The sequence below is a fragment of the Cupressus sempervirens genome, chromosome 7 (genome assembly GCF_028749045.1).
Source record: "Cupressus sempervirens isolate cs-2001-9-10 chromosome 7, ASM2874904v1, whole genome shotgun sequence".
In the NCBI taxonomy this organism is placed as follows: Eukaryota; Viridiplantae; Streptophyta; class Pinopsida; order Cupressales; family Cupressaceae; genus Cupressus; species Cupressus sempervirens.
The window spans coordinates 573,527,212-573,551,169 of NC_143124.1; positions in this window are offsets into that span (position 1 = coordinate 573,527,212).

A 23,958-nucleotide genomic window follows, 5' to 3' on the forward strand; every position below is an offset into this window, starting at 1 on the left:
AGCTCAAGTTTTTTTAATGTAGATAGTGCTCCTATAAGAAAGATAAGTCATGATAAGACAAGACCATAGAAAGGTATGCTCAAAGATGTTGATAAGGTGATGAAAGGGAAATGGTAGTAGGAAGAATATATGGAGGATAAGAGTTCATGTATAGAAAGTAAGTGTAAGCTTTAGAGGATTTCATGAGGGTAGCTGAAATATTGGACAAGATCAACATTGACACACACCTTGAAGGGTATTGGAACAATGGAGGAATCATGGATGAAGTAGCTTGAAGTTTAGATGTATGAGGTGGTAGAAGAGATTTGGACAAAAGTGGAGTGGAAGGCTTTGGAATATTTTTAGGAAGATTTTTGGAAGAAGATGGAATGGAAGCCTTTGGAAGCTTGAATGTCAACTTTGAAGTATTTTAAATCTTCAAGTCTTTTAAAAGAGACTTGGGAATCCACATAGCTTTAGATTTTCCTTGTTCTTTGGGTGCTTGAGAGTGCATTTCTTCAATGATGGATTTAGGAACCCACATTTTTTTTGATTTAGCTCTCTTAATAGTGGACCTTTGTAGTCTCTTTTTTGAATTCTCCTTCTTAGCATTCACATGTCGATTAGATGGGACATAGTGATCTTTATTTTTCAATGGATTCTTATGTTTATTCTCACTTCCAAAGGACTTGGGATTTGTGGATGAATAAGGATGATATGACTGGTTTAGATGGATAGATGGGTGAAAAGTCATCAAGGATGAGTGTCTTTGTTGATCTTGAGGTATGATGGGAGAGCTAGGGAATGAGCTAGGAGTGAATGTAGGAGATGGAGGAACATAAGGCCCCAATATGGATGGAAGGTTTGAATGATTTAGCTTAGATAGATAAGGACCAAGGACAGATTTAGAAGATGCAAAGGGATAGTGAAAAGAGATATCAACATCTTTAGAGTGAGCAACGTGGTCAAAGCCATCAATAGACTCATGAGTAGCTTTGACAGGAGCAACATTTTTAATAGGAGCACTTGAAGCTTGAGCACAATTTTGAAGTGGATATGGAGAAGTAGAACACGAGGGGATGCTTTGATCTTGACAAGTAGCTTTGGATAGCATATGAAGAGAACTTTTATCATAATTTTCAGTAAGCTCAAGGGAGATAATGGAAGTGGTATCTTCATCATACTTGGGGGGTGGACAAGATATAGAATATGGAGGGGAAAAATATTGAAAGAGATGAAAGGGTGCTTGATCTTGATCTTTCTTGACATTTATAGCTTTTTCTTTTTGATAGTCTTCTTGACATGGAGTCACTTCTAAGGACAAGGGAGAATGAAGAGTGAATGGAGTAGTGCATGAAGGTTGAGGATGTTTAGGATTAGTAGCATGGAAAAAGTTTGCAGCCAAGTGAAGGTTAGCTTGAGTTTCTTTTAGAGGTAGCCCTTGAGGATACACATAGTCTATGTGGAAAGCATTAGGTTCTTTATTTGATGGAGGAATGTTGGAAAGATTTGAAGTGTTGGGAGATGCACGAGTGTTGGAAGAAGTGGAAGATGTAACGGAGCCACTACTAGACATAGGTTCATCAATGTAATCTTGCTCAAGAGAAGTGTCCTCAGCACATGAGTCACTAGAGGTTCCAAGATCAACAATCTCATCATCAATGAGATCTTGGATTTTATGTTTTAGCTCAATGCAATCTGAAGTACTATGCTCATTATGTTGATGATAAGCACAATAGATATCCAAGAATGGGTTTCCATAGGAGCTAGACTTAGGCAACATGATGAGCTTGGTGCCAAGAAGTTTTTGCAAAGTGTCATCATAAGAATATTCCAAGGGAGTAAAAGTCCTCTCAAAAATATGTCTAGGATCTTCTTGTTGTTTCTCAAGTGAATAGAATGCATTCATGTCTTCATCATTATCTTCGTCAAAGATAGGTCCATCATGAAATTTTTGAATAGGCTCAAAGTAGGTATCACTTGCTTGCTCTCTAAAGAGGTTTTTAGATCTAGAAGATGAAGACATTTGATGTCTTGAAGTAGAGCATGTAGACCTAGAAGAAGAGGATGACCTCAAAGAAGGTGACTCACATGCATGTAAAGACCTTAAGGAAGATTCATGTAATGATGCAATCTTCTCCTCTAACCTTTTCTCAAGTTTAGACTTCATTTCTGTCATGCGCATAGAGAGATGAAGGTAAGAAAGATCATTTGTCTCTTCTAGTTCTTTGTATTGCGCATATAGATCTTGAAACTCTTTAGTAACATGGAGGATATCATGATCATCTAGATTCAGTTGAAGTTTGGTAGCACAAGATTTGAATTCCATAGTGGTAGATGCAAAGCCAAGCATAAAAGAGCCTAGAAGATAACTTGATGTTGAAACTGTAGGAGGTAGAGTGTTTACTTGCCAAGATAGTAGAGAGAGATTAAAGTGACTTGTCAAACAATATGTCCAAGAAACTTACGACATGAATGACTCAAGTCAATAGCTAGGCAAGATGCCAAAATAGCCAAATAGATAGAGCAAGCAGGGTGACAAGTGAACAACTCTCCAACCCAAGAGTGTAGTCAAGAAATCAAGGCAACCATTTTAGCAAAAGGATAACTAGCAAGCATGCATAGACCATGAAGACAAAAAGACCAAGAGCACTAAGACCAAAGAACCACTTTAAGCATGTTCAAGAACTAGAGACATAGAAGATAAAAATCAAATGATGAGACTCCCCTTAGCAAGAAACACAAGAAAATGTTTGCATTTGATGTTTTGACTTGGTTGACAAAGTTTGACAATAGTTGATAGCATAGCAAGTTTGATGTTCAAAAGCAATTTCTTTCCAACCAAGATAGTGACACATGGAGTAGTCTTCAAACAATCAAGCAAGGGACAAAGCAACCTTACATGATACAAGCATATGTGACGTCTCAAAATAATTCCCTAGAATTATCGTCATGTGTATGTTCAAAAGATTTTCACAGGTATAGCACATTCGAGAACACATCAAGCAATATCTACCTAAAGGACATGGTTCATTACTCAACAACTTGGCCCACGCTTGATGCTCCTTCGCCTCACACCAAGTGGTTGCCCACAAGAGATATTGGCTTTGTCATGGAAATGCCATAAGCATAACCAAGGGAACACATATGGTGAGTGTAAATCTTGGGGTGATCCGGGTAGTCCACTAGGATCAATCCTTGCACCAAGAAGTTGAGCGGCTAAAAAAAAGGTAGTTACTAACTTAGAGTTTTTAGATCGGGCTTCCGTTCATAGTGTTCCTCTTGCTCCCAATTACGGGACACCTCACCTTGCGATGAGTAACCGATCTCGCGATCACAAGAGTACCTTAAGCATTCTTGCCTAGTGATCTCCCTATGGTCGAAATCCCATAAGTGATCACACTAGACGAAGATAAACACTACGTCTACCAAGGTTTTGTGTCCTTGATAGCCTTGAGTTTATAGTGGGTTGGAAGAGCCAGGTAATCGGCTTGTTCCCACTTGGGTCGTTCCTCTCAGGTTGTCCGAGAGCAGGCCCTCTAAAGGATTCTAACTACACAAAGTGGATCAAATTTTGGAAGTCAAAATTTCTGGTTCACCACAAGGGTGAAGAGCATACTTTCCTATTCCAATCATTTTCTCCCAAACACACCAAGAAGATTTAGTTACCCCTTGCTTTTGAAACCAAATGGCAAGTCAAGATTTCTGATTCACCACAAGGGTGAAGAGCATACTCTCCTATTACCAAAAGACTCCAATCACAAGTTTTATGTGCCTATGAAAAATGAACAATTATTCAATGCCACACATGAAAACAAAAAAGCAAGAAATTTGAGTTTTTATACTTTGGGCAGCCCTGCAAACAATCGTTAGTAGCCCTTGTGCATTTGAAGCTTTGACATGCGTTCTTTTTATGCAATGTTTCAATTTTTTTCACAAGGATGGCAACCTGAAATCACAACTTGTTAGCAACAAAAGTTAGTGTGAAATAACATAAAAATCTGCAATAAAAAGTGGTGAGTTGCTTCAAAAATCTAATTTATCCTCCAACCAAGTACATGCAAAGAAAGTGCAAGTTAATCACAAATGCTTTCATTTTTACTCTTTGGTTTTGACCTAGTCAACAAGATTGGACTTTTTTGCTATGATTTCGTATCTAAAAATGAAAATGAAAAGAAGAGACCCCTGTTAAAAATCAGAGAGCTTTCCAAAAATGCAAGAAATTTTAAAAAATCTCTTCATTTTCTCCCTAGAGATTGATTTTGTCAAAACAGGCCAAATTTATCAAATCGAATTTTTGATCCTTAATAAAATCTCAAAATTCAAAACACAAAGAAAGAACCCCCATTAGAATTCAAAAATATTTCTGAAAATGTAAGTTTTTCTAAAAAATGTGTTGATTTGCGATCAGAAATAACTTTTTATGAAAAACAAAGAAAAAATCATAACTCCTAAAAATCACGTCAAAATGCTCTACAAATCGGACTGAGATATTTTGAGCATATATCCAACCTACAAAAAAAATTTCAGAACCAAACTCCAAGCGGTTTAAAAGATATGATCAAATCTTTAAACCAACTAAGTTTTTGGCCTTCAAACCAATTTACTTATGGCTTGGCCTTAAAACCAAAGTGATAATTCTACAAAAGCATTTGATTAGACCCAATATGCTGCTGTAAAAAACCAAAGATAAGAAATGAAAGCAAATGGAGCTGAAAATTTGATTCAAGCCCCACGGTGGGCGCCAAAAATGTACACTCGAAAGTGTCCCACTCTAAACCCTTCTATCCAAACGATTCCATGAGTTGGAATGCTTGGATGCCGGCTTAGAGCTCCCTATCCATGGAGTGCAAGAGAGTATATTTCAAGAATAAGAAAGCTCTCAGATGAGCCTTAGAGATACTCTTCTTGCTAGTAAACCATGCAATGGGAGGTTCCAAAGACAAGATGCAAGAATGCAAATATCCCAAGGAGTTCCTCAAGAACGCAATGAAACTAAAGATTAAACTAGAATGAATATGAAAAATGCAGCTATTCTAAGCATGGATGAGAGTGTTACAATACCATTAATAAGCTATGTGAGATAGATTATTGCAAAATAGAAGCTAAACTAACATGCAACATGAATCTAAGCTAAAATGCTATGGTATGAGAGAATGTAGACAAGAAATAGAAGTTCTCCACAAAGCTCCAAAGAAACCTGTTAGAAAACCTGCAGCATAACAATATTCAAAAGATGGATGGATTGAGGGGGAAAGCTCTCTCCCTTTTAAAGATGTATGGACGGTAGAGATCAAGATGAAGATGGTGGATGATCAACGGTGGAATTTGAAAAGAGGAGTGATCCATGTGCACACACAAATCAACCAATAGAATATAAGTTGACTTGTCATATAAGACAAAAGTCACAAAGCCTTTTCTTTTAATTTCAAAATAGAAAAAGGACTTTATGTGTGCACTTTAAGTGGGTTAGAAGAATGGGGTCTTTTATTTAATTAAAAGGGGACATGTTCTTTTAATCAAATAATGAACTTAGGATAGCATAGTCAAACTATAGGTTATAATCAAATAAATTGATTATTAGCAATTTGGCTTAGGTAAGTGATTAAATTAATTTAGCCAAAATGTTGAAAGGGGGCTAATAGTCTAGATGACCATTTTTAGGTGATTACAATAACTTCTAGAAGTACCACAAAAGATTGGGCCTTGCAAGTCACCTGACAAATGTATATGCACATACTTGTGTGTGGCACACCACCATCATGAAGATCATAATACAAGGACTGAATGAGAACACAAAGTAGAAAGTCACTCAACCAAAAATAGAATTGGGAGGACGAATGCAGAATGCATCCCAATGTAATATAAAAGTGCAACAATGGTCTGAATGACATCCAAATGGACAATCCAAGTCCATGACTACCAATGTGCCAAGAAAACCTGAGAAAATAGGGTGACATGCAAAATGAGGTAAAAACCCCAAAATTTGGAGAACTTTGAAATTAAAACCCGTTTGACCTTTGGGTAAAAAAACCCTAAAATTCCAATAATATTTGGGTTTAGACATTGTATGCAAAAATGACCAGCATAACTATGCAAAACCCCAAACCCCCATCCCAAAAATTGGGAAAATGTTCATACCCAACCAACTGGGCAGAACTAGCAAACAAAAATAGAGGGGAACACTAGTTCTTAGCCTCTAGACAAACAACTACAAAAAAAAGAACCTAAAATGAAACTGAAACAACAAAATGAGAAATCCCTACTTGACATCAAAAGGGGTAGAAATTGAAACCCACACAATAAAATAAAATGCATGTTGAAGTTGCTGAAAACCATAACAAAGTAAGATCTACCCAAGCTAGATACAATAAGAATAACCTCATGAAGATCCCATGCTCACAACTCCTAGAATGAACAAAAATCCAATCCTTTAGGAAGAGGATTTTAGAAAAGCTCTTCTATTTTCAAAAAGTGAGAAATGAATAATAAAATCCCATTTTCAATCGATTAGGGCAAATATCTAGTTAGACTAGCTAGACTCTGAATCAACCCAAATGAAAATAGGTTATTCCTTGTAATAGGAATTCACCTAAGGAAAAGCTACCAAAAATTAAATTCAAGAAGATTTAAAGCCTAAAAACCCAAAATTACAGAAATCACTAAACAACTTTGGCGACAATGCAAACATCTAAATGCATAGACACACTCACTGGTCTAATCACATAATGCAAATGAGTTTGGATTTACTAATCATTGAAAGGTTTTAAAAATAAATAATTAAAATAAGGATATGTCAACCATATAGGGATGACATTGGTAAAATATGAATAGATGAATCACTAACTCCATGTGCCACTGCCAAGGATGTAATTCTTGCACACTAAAACACACGATCAAGTGCAATTGCATAATAATACCATAGCTGAAGCAATAATGCATTAAATACCTAATTAATCCATTTATATCACTCAAATTTTCATAAAGCATAAAGAGACAAGAATGATGCAAATCACCATAGCATAAAATCCATCATGTAACATAATCAAAAAGTATGTCCAAATACTAGATAATCAGATATCCTCATAAACCAACTGTCATCTCAAAATGGCATCAACATGCAAATATGATAAACTAAAAAACATAGCAATAAAGCATCTATGGTACTGAAATAAACTATAATATTCAACCCTCAGGTCATCTCAAGGTACATATAGTAAGAGAATCAAGTATCTCTTGAATCAAAATAGACAAGGTATAGACTGCAAACATGAGAGGCACTACAAACCCTTTCTAAACATCTTAGAGTTACCTTATTATCCACTCAACATATTGGTGCAAGGATTGATCCTAATGGACTACCAAGATCACCCCAAGATTTTAACACTCACCATTTGTGTCCCTTTGGTTGTGCTAATGACACCTCCATGCCAAAGAGAACATCTATTATGGGAAACCACTTTGTGTGAGGCAAAGGGGCATTAAGAGTGGGCCAAGTTGTTGAGTAAGGAGTTGTGACCTTTGTACAGTTCTACTTGGAGTATTTTTGAATGTGCTAGACCAATGAAAACATTTTGAACATACACATGGTGTTAGCATTCATAAGATTTTATTTTTTACATATCCCCAGTGCTTGTGTTGACAAGGTTACTTTGTCCCTTTTTCAACTGTTTGAAGACATATGCTTGTATCCCCAATTATTTTCAAAATTTTGTATCTACTATTAATAATTAAGATCTTCCTTTGTTACAACTATATTTTGGCCTAAAACACTAAAAAAATGAATTGAAATATAAATGTTTTATCACCAAGTCACATGTTACAGAGTCTGCTGAACTTCTATCACATGCCTATTCAAGGAAGTATTGTATGATACTTCTGATTGCTAGAAGTATCAGCCTACTTAACAAAGTCTGTCACCCTCATGTGTTATGCTCTATCCTACAACTTGCTAGAAAGTATTGCTTATCTGGAAAGTATTGCCTACCTATTGTAGAAACTATCATATGATAAAATTTGTTGATACAATATCGTCTAGTTTGCTATAGACTATCATCTAGTTCCTGATGCTTGCATCATTGAGTCTAGATTTTGTTTTAGTTGAAGTAGGGGTGATTTTACTTGGTCTTACCATAATCTAGTCTTAAACCTTCATGTATGGTACTTTCTTAACCTGAAAGAATGAGTTTAGTCTCTTGGATATGAACTTGGTGCCCCTATTGCTCACTTGTAAAAAACTTAGTTACCTCATTCTCTTGGCTATTTGCTATCGAGCTTCTTGCCCAACTCTTGGTATGAATCACTAGTGCTATAAATTCTTGAGCACTTTTGACAATCTACTCACTTTGCTTTTACCTTTTGACAAGTGAATGTTTTGACTTTACAAGTTTTGATTTCAAAAGGCTTTGCATTGTCTTACTATACTAAAGGCTTACCCTTACATGTTGGTTGTGACTAGACTCCAAGTTGTTCAAGGAAGTCATCCCTCTTTTACTTTTTCACAATTTTCCACTCCTACTAGATGTCCTCATAAGAAATCCTATGAGGAAGAACCTATCCTTGATAGGTAAGAAGAGACTAATACTACTACTTGGCACAACCTGCTTTACCACTTTGATAGTTTCTTTGATACTCCCTTCGACACTCCTAGGGCTACTAAGAGTATTTCTCTCACATGAACCCCAAGGAGAGGAATCATCATCTAGAAGACCACTTTGAACTGATAGAAGAACAAACTAGGCTAGATAGAGAAAGATTGGAGGAAGCTAGGCATATAGCTACTAGAAATGTCCCACCCACATGTTGAAACTAGTACTTGTGCACATGACTTTAAAAATAGACATGCTCATGCGAGCTATAGGAATCCATTTATGAACAACCTATCTTATGGAAACAATGGGAACAACATGCCGCCAAGATCTCCAAGGGTATATGAAACGAGATTTCCCTCACCACTTAGACCCTCACAATCACACCATGAGCTTAAGGTAGACAATGAGGTTACTAGTGAGGACTTCATGAGATTCTAACAAGATGAACTTCTCCAAAAAATTATGCTCAAAGCCTTAGAGAAAACATAGATCAATAGTTTCAATACATGGCTTCTTGGGGATGGAACTCCCTCACAACTATGATGTTCAAATGATTATCTAGAAAAGAGAGTCAACTAAAACTGAGATCCTAAGAAAATAAATACAAGGGTTAAGAAGTTAACTTGCCCAACTATAGGTGGAAAAAGAACAACCCAAAACCTCCTTTGTGGAACCCATATTTTCTCTCTCATTTGATAGAAGTCTCTACATGGTGTCATTTCCTTAGGATATAGAAGCTCCCAAGTATGCCAAATACAATAAAAATGGTGATCCACATGATTATGTACATCACATCTATGCTCTTAGCATGGAATTCATGCATTAGGACACATACCCCATGAGACCATTTCCTAGAAGATTAAGGGGACAAGCCATGTAATGGTTTACCAAACTGTCATATCCTTTTAAAATATTTGACAAACTTGCACAATGGTTCATCCAAAAATATTCATACAACATTTAACACCCTATTACAATGTTGGATCTTTGCATAAAACAAAGACAAGGGGAACCATTTGCCACATACTTACAATGATGGAGGTCACTACATTCTATGTATCCCAAAAAAATTCTTGATATTTATAAGGTTGAAATGTTTGTGAACACACTTGTGCTTGAATTATATTATGATCCTACAAAACACATATTTACCTTATTCAATGACATGTTTGAAAGTGTCTACCACATCATAGATATTACTGTCAAGAAGGGTAACATTGTTCTCAACAAGGATAAAAATGGAAATGAAAATGGGAAGGATAAGAGTAAGCCATGGAACAAAAATAAGTATGTATTTAATGATGGAGTTGTAGATGCTCGTAATACAAGGAGTCGACCTTTCACTTATCCAATGCTATATATGCCACTAAGCAACAAGAGACCACAAAGACCCAATCTTTCAACAAAGCTAAGAAACCCTCTAGACCAAGACACACTAACACACCAATGGTTGACTCATATGAAGTGGTCTTGAAAATTTTTCTCGCTAATAAGATTATCACAGTGCCCAATAATTCTTGATCTTACAACCCACCTATAAAACCCAATTGGTGGAGAGATGACCAATTTTGCAATTACAATAGGAATAAGGATCATAATACTGATAATTGCTACAAATATGAAAAAGGAGAGACATCTAAGGCTAACAAAAAGGGTAATAATGCCAATATTAGCTACATATACACCAACATAGATAGTATTACCAATATGTTGGAACCTATTGGGAATGTCTACATGATGAGTGTCAAGTTTGATAAGGAACCCAATTGTGACATTGATGATGAAAAGCCTAAGGTGGTCTTGAGAATGCGCAATCCCCATAAAAAATTCAATGACACTAGATCTAGGGTGTCCCTTTGGATGGAAAATTCTTCTTCTTCTCATGGTTAGACCTTAAACATTGTCTCTAGGGGGCAATCAAAGGTTGTTCTTAAAGTGTCCAATGAACCCAAACATGCCTTGTCTTCCAAACAAGTGGTTTTACCTACTATATTTAGTTATGACCTTGTGAGTCAATTACAATGGACTCCCATGCAAATTTCTATCTTTGAGTTGCTAGAGTTGTCCCCTTAGCACAAAGAGATCCTAGAGAAATCTCTATGCATTGCTAATGTTCCTACAAACATTGATGTTGAGAAATTCCAAGAAATGGTAAATCACATTTCCTCACCTCACTATCTCACATTTTTTGAAGAGGATGACAAGTCTCTTCATCATCCCCATAATATTTCCCTTTACATAAAAGTTCAAATCTACCACACCCAAGTTTGATGAGTTTTGATAGATAATGGTGTAGGGTTGAATATTGTTTCCTTCAGTGCAATTAAATAATTGGGAATGTTTAAATTTGTAATTGATCATAGGTGAAAGATAACCATAAAAGCATATGATGAAGTTGAACGATCCTCCAAGGGTCTAAATGTGCTTCCTATTTATTTGGGTCCTATGGAGAAAGATGTGGTCTTCTAGGTATTAGACTTCCCATTAACTTATAATATTTTGTTGGATAGCCCATGGATCCATGAAATCAAAGGTGTATCATCAACATACCATCAATGCATCAAGTTTTCATTCTACAATACAAATATTGTGATTCTAGATAACAATTTCATGTCTATCAATATGCTTACCATTGTAGAGTCACTAGTACCACATAACTAACCTTGTAGTGACATTAGACCATCATTGATAGAATGTGAAAATAAGTTAAAAATGATGAGCATTGGAGGAGTATACCTTGAACTCTATTGCAACATTACCTATCTCTCCACGTTCCTACAAAAAACTGCCTAAGACAATGAAACCCACTTAGTCAGCTATGAATATCTTTGGTACCTTTTTTCAATCCTCAATTCCTTTAGAAGATGAAAAAGAGGATCAAACCATTAGAGACTGGATCTATAGAGAGGAGGAAGATAAAGATGAAGTCATATTAGCTACCCCTATTTCTCCTAAAATATATGGGAAAGGCTACCAGTTTCTTAGGAAAAAGGGTTATCATGGTCAAGGACCTTTGAATGATAACAAGAATGCTCTTATAGAACTCATAAGTCACACCAAGGGATGAAAAAGCAAGGACACTATAGGTTTAGGGTATGGTGTTGATGATGGTTTTCTACTACTTGATAGAGAAGTTCCTATAGCTAGTGAATTTGAAGATGACATTCAACCCACTATTGTTGCTTTAACACATGAAGAATATTTCAACCCTTCTACCTTCCTTCTTTGGGGAGAAGATGCATTATTTAGTAATAACACTACTAAAGTGTCTACATATAGGGAACCCAAATTTGGTGAGTCAGATATCCAAAATCCTAATGTAGAAAGAATTAGGAGAAATATTGCTCAACTTATGGACTGAGAGCAAAGCATTTATTCTCAAGAATATGAGTGGGAATACCATTTCTGATGCCTCTTGTGAATTGGGTGTAGGTGTGACACATGCCTATGTTATCCAACCTAACATAGGTGATGAGTCTCATGTAGGGTCAAATGAATTAGATTCACAACTTGCCTTAGTGGATTATGTTGATTCCTCTAGGACTTATCTTAATTCAGATTCCTTTGGAGCCTTCTCTATAGGTTCAACTTCTCTTGATACTAGAGATGATTCCTCTCACATTAATACCCTCAAAGCTTCCACCTCACTTTCTCTTATACACCCTGATCTCATAGATTGGTCTATTCAAAACCAAATATCTTAGCCACCTTCACTTCAAAATGATTATGAGATCACATGCTACCTAAATGCCATTGAACCTATGGTATCTTCCACTAGTGAACCAATAATTAACATAACTGAGATAGACATCAAGTATCTTTGTCACAAATTGAAAAGAAAAATAAAAAATAAGAGTTCAAATGGTGAAAACCACCTTGTGGTAGTGTCTGAACCAAAAAAGAGTAAAAATAAAGATGTATCTGAAGGTGAAAACCCCTTTGAAGCACTTGAAAATGAGGTATTGAGTAGTCTTCTAAAATATGTTTAGGATAGACCATTAGTTTTGATAGAAAAAACACAACCTATCCACTTGGGTACTGAAGAATCTCTTGAAATTATACATGTGGCTCAGTCTTTATCACCAAAAGAAAAGGAATAATTCACATAGTTTTTTAAAGAAAAAAATATTAACTTTTCATGGACCTATGTTGATATGCCTGGCCCAGATAAATAACTCATTAGACATCACCTCTCCATTAATCCTGACATTAAACCTGTCAAACAAAAATTAAGAAAGATGCATTCACATGTCACCTTGTTGGTCAAAGATGAGCTAGAAAAATTACCAAGTGCTAAGTTCATTAGGGCTATCGACTATGCAGAATAGATATCCAATATCATGCCTATTTCTAAATATAAAAAGTCCATTTGTGTCTACACTGATTTTAGGGATTTAAACAAAGCATGCCCAAAGGATGATTTTCCACTACCAAACATCGATATGTTAGTAGACATAAATATGGGCTATGAAATGTACTCCCTGATGGATGTCTTCTTAGGGCATAATCAGATTAAGATAGCTCCAAGAAAATGGCTTTCACTTGTGCATGGGGTACATTCTATTGGAATATCATGCCTTTTGGGCTAAAAAGTATAGGTGCTACATACCAAAGAGCCATGACTACAATCTTTAATGGCATGATGCATAAAAACATGGAGGATTATGTTGATGATACCCTCACAACGTCTAAACAATGAAGCACTCATCTATCTGGCCCGAGTTTGATACTAGACCACATGAAATGGTTTAACTTAGGCTTAATCCCAAAAAGTGTTCTTTTGATGTCACATTTGGAAAACTATTAGGGTACATAATATCAACTAAAGACATAAAGGTTGATCCAGGAAAGGTGCAAGCTATTATGGAAATTCCACCTCCCAAAAATATTAGTCAACAAAGGAGTCTACAAGGACACCTTCAGTCCATCAAGAGGTTTGTATCTCAACTAGCTGATAGATCTCATCCATTTAACAAAAATATACATAAAGGGGCTGCATGTATATGAAATGAGGAGTGTGAGAAAGGCTTGGCCCAAATCAAAAAATATCTATCAAAGCCACCTATCCTCATGCCTCTGATTCAGGGGAAGCATTTGATTATTTACATCTTAACCACTGCAAATTCCCTAAGAGCTTGCTTAGCACAACATGATGAGAATTGGAAAGAAAGAGCTATATATTACACCAATCATACATTGGTTTCCTATGAGATCAATTACAATAATATTGAGAAAGCTTGTCTTATTGTAGTATTTGCATCACAAAAACTTCACCACTACATGCTCACACGTACCACACAACTTATTGCTAAAATTGATCCTTTGAAGTATCTCTTGAGTAAGGTTGCACTTATGTGTAGACTAGCAAAATGGATGATGATTCTTTCAAAATTTGACACTCAGTATGTCAAACGTAAGGATATTAAAGAAAAAGCTATTGTTGGTCAACTTGTTGAGTTCCCAATGACAGATAACACTCCCATGCAGATTGAATTCCCTAATGCATCTATTATGTATGTTATAGAAATGAGCTAGAAGACATTCTTTGATGGATCATATACTAAAAAATGGAGCTAGTGCTAGAATTCTATTTGTTACACCTCATGGCTATACTATTCCAAAGTCTTACAAACTACTATTTACATGCACTAATATTATAGATGAATAAAAAACTCTCTCTAATGGAATTAAGCTAGTCCTTGAATGGAGAATAATAACACTACATATCTATGGAGATTCCTAGCTTATCATCAATCGAGTTAAAAATGATTATCAGACTAAGGATGATGAGATCATAACCTACAAGAAATTGGTTGATGCCTTATGGAATTATTTTACATTTGTTACCTTCCAATAAATTTTTGGGGTAGAAAACAAGGATACATATGCTATGGCCACTTTGGCATCCATCCTATAATTACAAAAGCCTGAGTCTTAATTCGAGTTCCTGGTGGAGGAACCATGCCATCCTGCTTACAATTCCCCTAACAACTAAGTCATTTGTATTTATTGAGTTATCATTTTGTATGATGTTGAATGACAGGGATCCTTTCAAATCCCTCTCTTGAAAAGCTGACTCCAAGGTTTTGGGTGGTTTTGCAACCTACTAGATTTGCTCAATTGAAGATAAATGTGTATGTTCATGAGGAGGCCTTTGCTGGTTCGAACCAATCTTGGACAATCTGTTATTGTCTAAAATATAGCCACAAAAGAAATACATTTTTGTACTTTATGTTTTTATGATGAATGTAATTTATCGGTGCAACTATATGAATTCCTATTTTAACCAAGCATTTGAAAGGAAAATAACAAAGATAGAGTAATGAAAAATTAAAGAAAATGACTTGAAAGGGAAATTCCTAATAGACATAAACCAAGGTAACAACACGTCTGTGAATTAAAATATCAAAAGGATCAAGTAGGAAACCAATGAAATTAGGAGCATCACTTCCTCAACTTCATTGATGTAATCATCAGTGAGAACTCAATATAAACTAGAATATGTTTCACATTTCATTAATTTCAAGGCTATAGAGAATGCACTCATGTGAGACAAGACACTATGCAAGAACAAAGATGATCCTTTCGCCAATTTGTTACAACAACAATTTTGTTAACACAAGAAAAAAATTAAAACTAAAAGGTCACACAATCATAACAACACAATAAAACCATTGGCTCCATTATTATTCATGAACATGCATTCACAAAAATAACACACTCTGGCAAGATTTACTACACTCAGAATGAGAGCACCAATAGCATATATTATTGCATCGAAATAACAACCTAAAGTACATATTACATCCATGTATCTATAAGAAATCATCTCCTCTCTTTGTGTTAGGTATGAGAGCTCTTAAAATGCAAACTCAACCTAAAAACTAATTAAAATTTTTAATTATATACAAATTGACTCTCTAAATGGTGCTAAGTAGATATCCACCCTTGTTTATATCTATTAATGGGTATATGAGCCTTTACATGACATAAAAGAATGAAAGAATAATAATAGACGAAGACGAAAGCTGTGAGATGATCTAGAAGCCTCTAGAAGCTTTGAAATAGAATCTCAACCTTCTCTAGGCATTTCTGGGAGTTGAATTGCCATCAAAATGCATTTTTGATGCATGAAATGCTCTAAATTAGGAACTAGTAGTTAATTGTTAGCGCACTACTTCTTCTTCAAAACTCTCGATACACCTCTATGAAAAGCACACCTACACACCTACACACCTTGGTAATAGGTTCCAAAAATCCAAAAATCTTCTAAGTGTCAATACTAAATTTCCAACATCTGGGCTTCCTTCCCCTTTAGACCAAAACAATGTTTGGATGTTTATTCTTTAACTTCTATATCATCTTAGCCACTTGGCTAGTTTCCCCTAAATCTAAATCCTCATAATTATTCTTCACTACTTGCCAGTAATTACTAACTTCTATCCTTGTATTTGCAAAATCTTCAAGCTTGGTGTCTAAATCCAATAGTGCTTCTTCGATTCTGAATTCTTTTCTATTGTCATCTTTTGACAAAGCTTCTTCAAATATCCCTATGAATTGTTGGACTACTGATTGCACCAAAAAAAGCTTGGTGTTAGACTCATCCTCAAAAATCTCAAGGAAAATGTCATTATAGTACCTCTCCACTTCCAAAAATTGCTCTTGTGCCTTGTCTTTAATTCGCTGGATCTCTTCATGAAATCCCTCCATTACTTTATTACCTATAATATTTTCTCAATGCAATCATCGAGCTTATCTAGCTCCTTAGCAATGTGTACCTCCATAAGAATTATATACCTTTAACCCTTTATTGATCTTAATGCCTATAAGTTCTTGGCCTAGTGAGGTGTGTATGTGGCATCTTAGAAGTATGTGGAAAGTTCCTTAAATCATGCATTTAATATTTTTTATGATCTACAAAAGAAATGTAATTTTCTAATCGGGCCACATGGTGGTGCTTAGTTGTATTTAGGAGGAAATTCTAGAAAGTTGTAGACATTGTAGAAGGTTTTAGGTGAAATTCTAGAAGGTTGTGGATATTCTAGAATGTTGTGGATAAATCATCCATCGGGTGCTAAGTGCCTATTTAAGGAAGGCTTATGTTCATTTGTAATCAAGTTCTTGAAGTGTAAGCTCTTGTAGTGAAGCTCTTCGAATAGAATGTAATCTCTTGTGAGGAAGCTTGAGAAGTAGAAGTTGGGGAAGTAGAAGCTCTTCAAATGTAATCTCTTTTAAGGAAGCTCTCAAGGTGTAGCAAACAAGCTCTTTTGTTGTAAGCTCTTCTAGTTGGAAGCTCTTAGTGAGGAAGCTCTCTTATATTATAAGAGTTTGGAGTTTTTCCATTTGGAAAATATTGTAATGAATTGAAACTATTAATTAATGGATGCTTTATGAAGCAATTTTGTCATCTCTTTGTCTCCATCTTGTTGTGATTTTGGTTGTGAGTTGGTATGGGTGGTGGTTGACCCTTCATCACCTAGGTATGTACTTCATCCATCGGCTCAAAATCTTGGTTCACTATAGAAACCAACTTGTCAACATTTGATTGGATGTTGTGAAATAGGGTCAAATTACCCTATATCATCTCACTATAACATTTGGGGTCAAATTGTGATGACAATTTGTGATGATGGTGTAATTTGTGGTGATTTCCATTTTTTTTACAATTCTCCCTGACATCATCGCAATGTCGACATTGGAGTCTCAATTATGATGCCCCCAAAAGAATAAAAAATGACATAAATCATTTTCCATTTGTTTTGATTGTAGAGAACTACATGCAAAAGAGGTGGAGAGCTTTGAACAAGGGTGGAGAGTTGTGAATGTTGTCGTGCCCTTGTGATCAGTACATTTGGTTGATGTGCCCTTTCTCTATGATTTCATTATCATGTCATGCCCTTTCTTTGTGTTTTTATTGTCATGTTGTGCCCTTGCATTGTAATTTCATTTTCATGTCATGCCCTTGCTTTGCGATTTCATTTCCATGTCATGCCCTTGTGATCTACATACCCTTGCTCTATGATTTTCTTTAAGGGCGAGAAGAGGTACATATGTAAATGTTTTTTTTCTTTTCCTTGTAAACATGTATGTCTTTATATTTCCTTCTAAACATGTATCTATTTATACAATAAGAGAGATCTCTTTTAATGTGTTTATTACATATTCTCTCATAATAGAAAAAATGATTCAACTACATACATACTCTAGAATCCAAATAATAAAACAATAAAACTCACTCAACTTGTGCTAAGTGACTTACCTCAAGATCCTGCACAAAAATAATGTAGACCATGAAAAATGGGTAAATTTTGAAAGAAATTTTACAAAAACATATCATAGTATATATTTTTAGAAAGAAACAAGCCATAACCTAGTTAAATTGGTCTAGTTGTTGATTATCTGGGTTGATTACAAATTCTTGTAGAACCATCATCAGATTAGGTACAATAAAATGAACAATAAGCTTTACCAAAAATGATCTAGCTACATACATATTCCAAAATCCAAATAATAAAAAAACTCACTCAACTTGTGCTAAGTGACTTACCTCAAGATCCTACACAAAAATAATGTAGACCATGAAAAATGGGAAAAGTTCACAAGAAATTTTACAAAAACATATCATAGCAGATATTTTTAGAAAGAAACAAGTCATAACCCAGTTAAATTGGTCTAGTTGTTGAATAGCTAGGTTGATTACAAATTCATGTGGAACTATCATTAGATTGGGCATAATTTAGATAATGTGTATTAGCATTTTAACACAATCTATTTTTTGGTAGGTTCTATTCTAATTCAAGTTAGAAAATAATTATTTCTAATTTGAAACACTCAATTCAAAGGATTAATAATATTATTGATAGAGAAAACTTCATATTAGATTAGGAATCTTATCTTAGTGACTTGTCCTTATAGAGAATCTTGATTTTCATATGATATGTCTCCTTACATCTACAAATTTTTTTGTATACAATATTATTTTCTAAGATAAAGGATTTGGATATTAATATGATTAAATTTCTATTTACAACATATTCACTATATATGGTTGAATCCACATGGCTTCAGTTTCTAAGATAAATATTATCTTTCCTTTATTTAGAAGAAACAACATAATCTTATGCATTATAGTTAGGGGTAATTTTTTTTAGTGATGTAGTATGTTTGAGACTAGTACTCCCAAACATAACTATCTCCCCAGAAATGATTGCCCTTGGATATTTCTCATTATATCTCAATGTATTCTCTCACACTAAGAGTCTATTTTTCTATGTTTCTAGCTTATCTTCTGGTATAGATTTTAAGTTTAGTCTCTTTGATGTTTGATTTTTTTAAGAGTTAGATGATATTTTTCTATTATTATTTTAATCATATAGAATATATTCTTTAAATATTGTCCTTTCTTCATCATGGACCATATTGCTCGAATGATAAAATATCAATATTCATAATAGATCAATTTGGATAGTACATGGGGATTTTTGCATCCTAGACTCAAAACCTTCCCCTTTTTTGGTCTATCATGAGGGTGGAAACCCTTAGTATACACTAGAAAGAGTCAATGCCTCTTGTCCTTCAATATACTTCTCTCATAGAGATTATTTATCTTTATGCCCTACTTTAGATATGAAGATATTGTGTGTATTAAGATTCTTGGATAACCATTCATATTTATAGGAAATGACTTTACTTTATTTAAAAGTTAGTTTGGACTATCTTATCTACTTTAAAAAAATTAATCCTTAGTCACTTTCAACCTTTCAATTCTTTGGGTTTTGTTTCACATTTTTTTTTTCCATTTTGGGCAAGATATCTGTATAATGTACAATTGATATATCAGTATAATATAGGATCAATTTAAATTAGGTCCAAGCATGGAAATCATCATTAAGCTTAATGGACCTATGTATGAAATAGTATTTGATGGGCATATAGTAGAAATCATAATCAAGGAACGTTGATGTCTACACATTTTTTGGTCCTTAGAATAGTTTATGAAAAACTAGGAAAGGAGTTCATTTTTAATCTTGAAAAATAAAGAGTTCCCTTTGACATTGCATCAATGTTCATTGAAATGGTCTATATGGTGGGAGAAAAAAAATACATCATAAAACTTTTATGCACAATAATTTTTTAGAACATGTATTTAGGTAATTTCAAAAATGATGCAAGGGTGGTGTATATTGAAACTGAAAACTCAACTTAAACATACAACAAGCCATGCTTAGACTCACATAGAAGTAGTATAAATATCACATGAAACAATGGAAACATGATCCATACACTACTATAATTTGGACCCGAATTGTGATGGTAGGACATTGCAATTGTGATGGTTTATTGTCATCCATAGTACCAAGAATTGGCTCCCATCAGATGGGTGTTAGACTTTTAGCATCACAAATTGTGATAGAAAATCATCCATCACAATTATGATGTCAAAAGATGTGATTATTTGACAGAAGGCAAGGCCAAGAGGTCACCATTATATTATTGTAATTGCAACATGCCACCATTGTAATTATGACATCAAAAATTTCACTTTGCTATCTGAATAGCAATGCTTGTGTTTTATGGATGATAGTCAAGGGTCATAATGTCCATCACAATTGTGATGGTATGTGACAATAGTGTCATGGGTGCAACGGTTCTCTATTGTGTTTATCCATTGCAAGTACGAAAAATATGTGATGAAAATTCTCTTGTTCCAACAACATTCTTTCAAACTTGGCTATCACAATTGTGATGATGTACTAATTTATTTAAAAAAAAAACATTTGTTCTTATTTGTTAGAAATAAATTTTACTATGTTGATCACACACATACCTTGTTTAGCGCTGGTCATGCATTTTTCTCTTTGGCCCTTCTCATGGAGATTGTGTTTGACATTCTTCTAAGTTGCCTAATTGATATTGCTTCTACTCAAGTGTTTCATGGATAATGTTGCATTTTCATTTTCTTTTTATATTACTATAGATAAGAAGCAGCATGTTGTGATTATTTCTCCATGCAGGAAGCTATGGATTCAACATTCATTTTGTGTGCAACATTAGTTTATTGAGGACTTCACATGAAAAAAAGTGGACCACTGCTAAATGTTTACAAGTGGCCTTTTGGTGGTGGTCCACCTATTTTCATGTCAAATCCTCAATAAACTAATGTTGTACACAAAATGTATGTTGAATCCATGACTTCCTACAGGGAGAAATAATCATGATGTTGGGATTCTTATCTATATTAATATAAAAAGGAAATAGAAATGCAACACCATATGTGAAATGCTTGAATATAAGCAGTATCAATAAGACAAATTAGGAGAATGTCAAACATAGTCTCCATGAGAGGGGATAAAGAGGAAAATGCACGACTTGCACTAAATAACGTACGTGTGTGATCAACATAGTAAAATGTATTTGTAACAAAGAAGAACAATTTTTTTTTAAAACATGTTCTTCAAATGTTTTCCTTGTGGTATCATTCAATGTTTGTTATATCTCATGTCTTGACATATGATGAGATATTTTGTTGTATTTACTTATCTACACATCTCCCAAAGGATTTACCACACCTTTTTATTGCCTGAAATTTCTTTTATGAGGTCCTTTCAATGTGGTGTAACTTCATTCATGTAGCACAAATTTCCTCCTTTTGAAGCACACTCTATTTTCTCTCCTGTAGGTCTACCTAATATTGCAAACGTCCTCAATTGCACAAGGTCTACTTTAAATTTTTTCTTCTAAATCTATTTGTCTAATATTGCACACATCCTCTTGCTATTGTTGATGGTGTCACTAGAGCTCCTTTACTTGGTCCTTGCAATTTTGTCTCCACTCTTCCTGTTGGTGTTTCACTGGGGGATATGTCTTCCTTGCTCATCTCTTGCTTGGATGTGCCTTTTTCTCATATGGTTTTGGTTGCAACTTCTATTGGTGTGGCTATTCCTATGGTTGTGTTGCCATGATTTCAATCCTCTATATTTTTCAAACTTCTAGGATTAGGATTGAGTCAATATGATGTCATGTCTATGGTCTAGTTTTCCTTTCAAGAACTTCTCTTCTCATCTATTCCTTTTTGTATACCTAGGTGGGAATTCAAAATAAATCTAATGCATTGGTTCATAATAGGTGATTAGGAAAGGGAGGTTAAGTTTATGCTTTTTCCAGATGAGAAGAAAGTTATTCAAAAACCCTAACTTTGTGATCAAGTATTTTATTGAAGGCATGATACATCTAGAAGAATATCACATTGCATTCATAACAGATGGTGACTATAAACATTTAGATTAGAGCTCAGGTCCAAGGTGCAGATTGAACACTATAAATGTGTGACACTCTAAACTATTCTATCCAAGTGATTCCATGAGTTTGGAATGCTTGGATGTCAGCTTAGAGATCCCTATCCATGGAGTGCAAGGATGCTTAAGATAAAATGCAATGGGCTCTCAACTGAGCTTTAAAAGTGCATTCCTTGCTAGTAAACCATGCAATGGGAGGTTCCAAAGACAAGATACAAGAATGAAAATGTCCACAAGGGGTTCCTCAAGGATGTAACTTTAATGTGAAGTAAGCTAAGATGAAATGCAAAATTCAGCTATAGTAACCAAGATGAGAGTATTACAAACCAGCCCACTTATACTATGTTAGCTAGATTATAGTAAAGGAAAATAAGCTATCATACAACTACATTAAAATACCATGATATGTGAGAATGTAGAAAAGAAAAATGGAATTTCTCTACAAGCTCTCAAGGAGTCAATTAATAAACCTATAACATAACAACACTCAAGAGTGTGGCTCCTTTAAGAGGGAGAGAGCTCTTTCTTTTAAAGTCATATAGATGGTGGAGATCAAGATGAAGATGATGGAAGATCAATGGTGGAGTTTGAAAATAGGAGTGATCCATGTGCACAAGCAAGTCAACCAATAAAATAGAAGTTGACTTCCCATATAAGACAAAAGTTACAAAGCTTTTTGTTTTAATTTGAAAAATAGAAAAAATGACTTTATGTGTGCACTTTAAGTGGGTTATGATGGCCTAATTTTTTGTTCACCTAGTTTGTGCAATATTCTAAAAAAATTGAGAAGAAATGTGTTGAGAATAAGCTAGGGTTTGTGAAAAATTTGTTAGCCCTTAAGAAAAACCCTAGGCAAGTTCTTTTTTGATTATTTAAAGCTAATGCAATATAATTTTGATCTTTAAAAGGATGTATGTATTTTTCCATGCATGTATTCTTATCCTAAGTTTTGAAATATTTATACTATTATATTTCATTAAAGCTTCAAATGTGCCAAGTTATGACTGTGTGAAGCAAGAAGAGCTCATGTTCGCATGCTTATTTTGACTTAAGGTATTAATAGTTGTGATTGTGTGAGTGAAAGAAAATAGTTAGTATAAATTGTTGGTGCAACATAACAAAGGTTCATTTAGATGGTCAAAGATAAGCTACAAAGATGCAAGGAGTTAATGTTGAGTTAAGAATTTCTGTTCAGTACATCATTGTAGGAAGTATAAATGAACCATGGGTTAGAGGAGCGAAGTTACAATTGCTTGTGATCATGCTATCATAGGGTATAATTGTAGTTAAGGTTTTTAGGTTGTGAAGTGGTGAGGGTAGTTAAGTTGAAGCTATCACGTGCTCACATGCAGTTGAAGCAACATCTTAAGTAAGGATGTGAAGTTGCACAAATAACATGGTCAAACAAAGCATTGATTGTGCCTTCACATGTTAGAATCAAAAGGGAACAAGTTGAATCGTGAGCATGTAAACAAGTTATGTGTAGCGATTAAAGTTGATCTCGCAACCTGACATGGTTCTGAATGATGTTAATGTCTTGAGCTACAAAGCCATGATTGATAATGAAGTGCACATTCACAAGCTTTCCTAAACAACTAGAAAACTAAGTTGTGAAGTTGCGAGGCAAAAGAAATGTTAGGTTAGCCAGCTAAGTGCATTGTCACATGGTTAAGTTGAATGCCTAATTTTGGAGTTGCGAAGGAGCGATAGAGTGAAATCTAAGGCATAGCATGGTTGTAAGCATAAAATGTTCTAAGGGCTAGACCATGGCAAGGTTGCAAAGTGTTAGAAGTTAAAGGCTTGTCACAAGGTCATAGAAATCACAAAGGTATTATTAAATTTAGCTGTAAAGCCGTGATTGAATGAGAAACAAAGGTTTGGAAACATTGCAAGCCATGTTGTAGCAAAGAAAGATTTTGGTGTCAAGTGGCGAAATGGTTTTGCTCGCAACTATCACATCTATTTGTTTCAAAGCATAAAATGGCTTTTCAATGGGAAAATATGAGCTAGATGAAGATGGGATGAGCTGGATGTATGAAAATTCAAAAAGCATTGATTTGACCTATTTTTCAAAGATTGATAGGTTTTCAAGT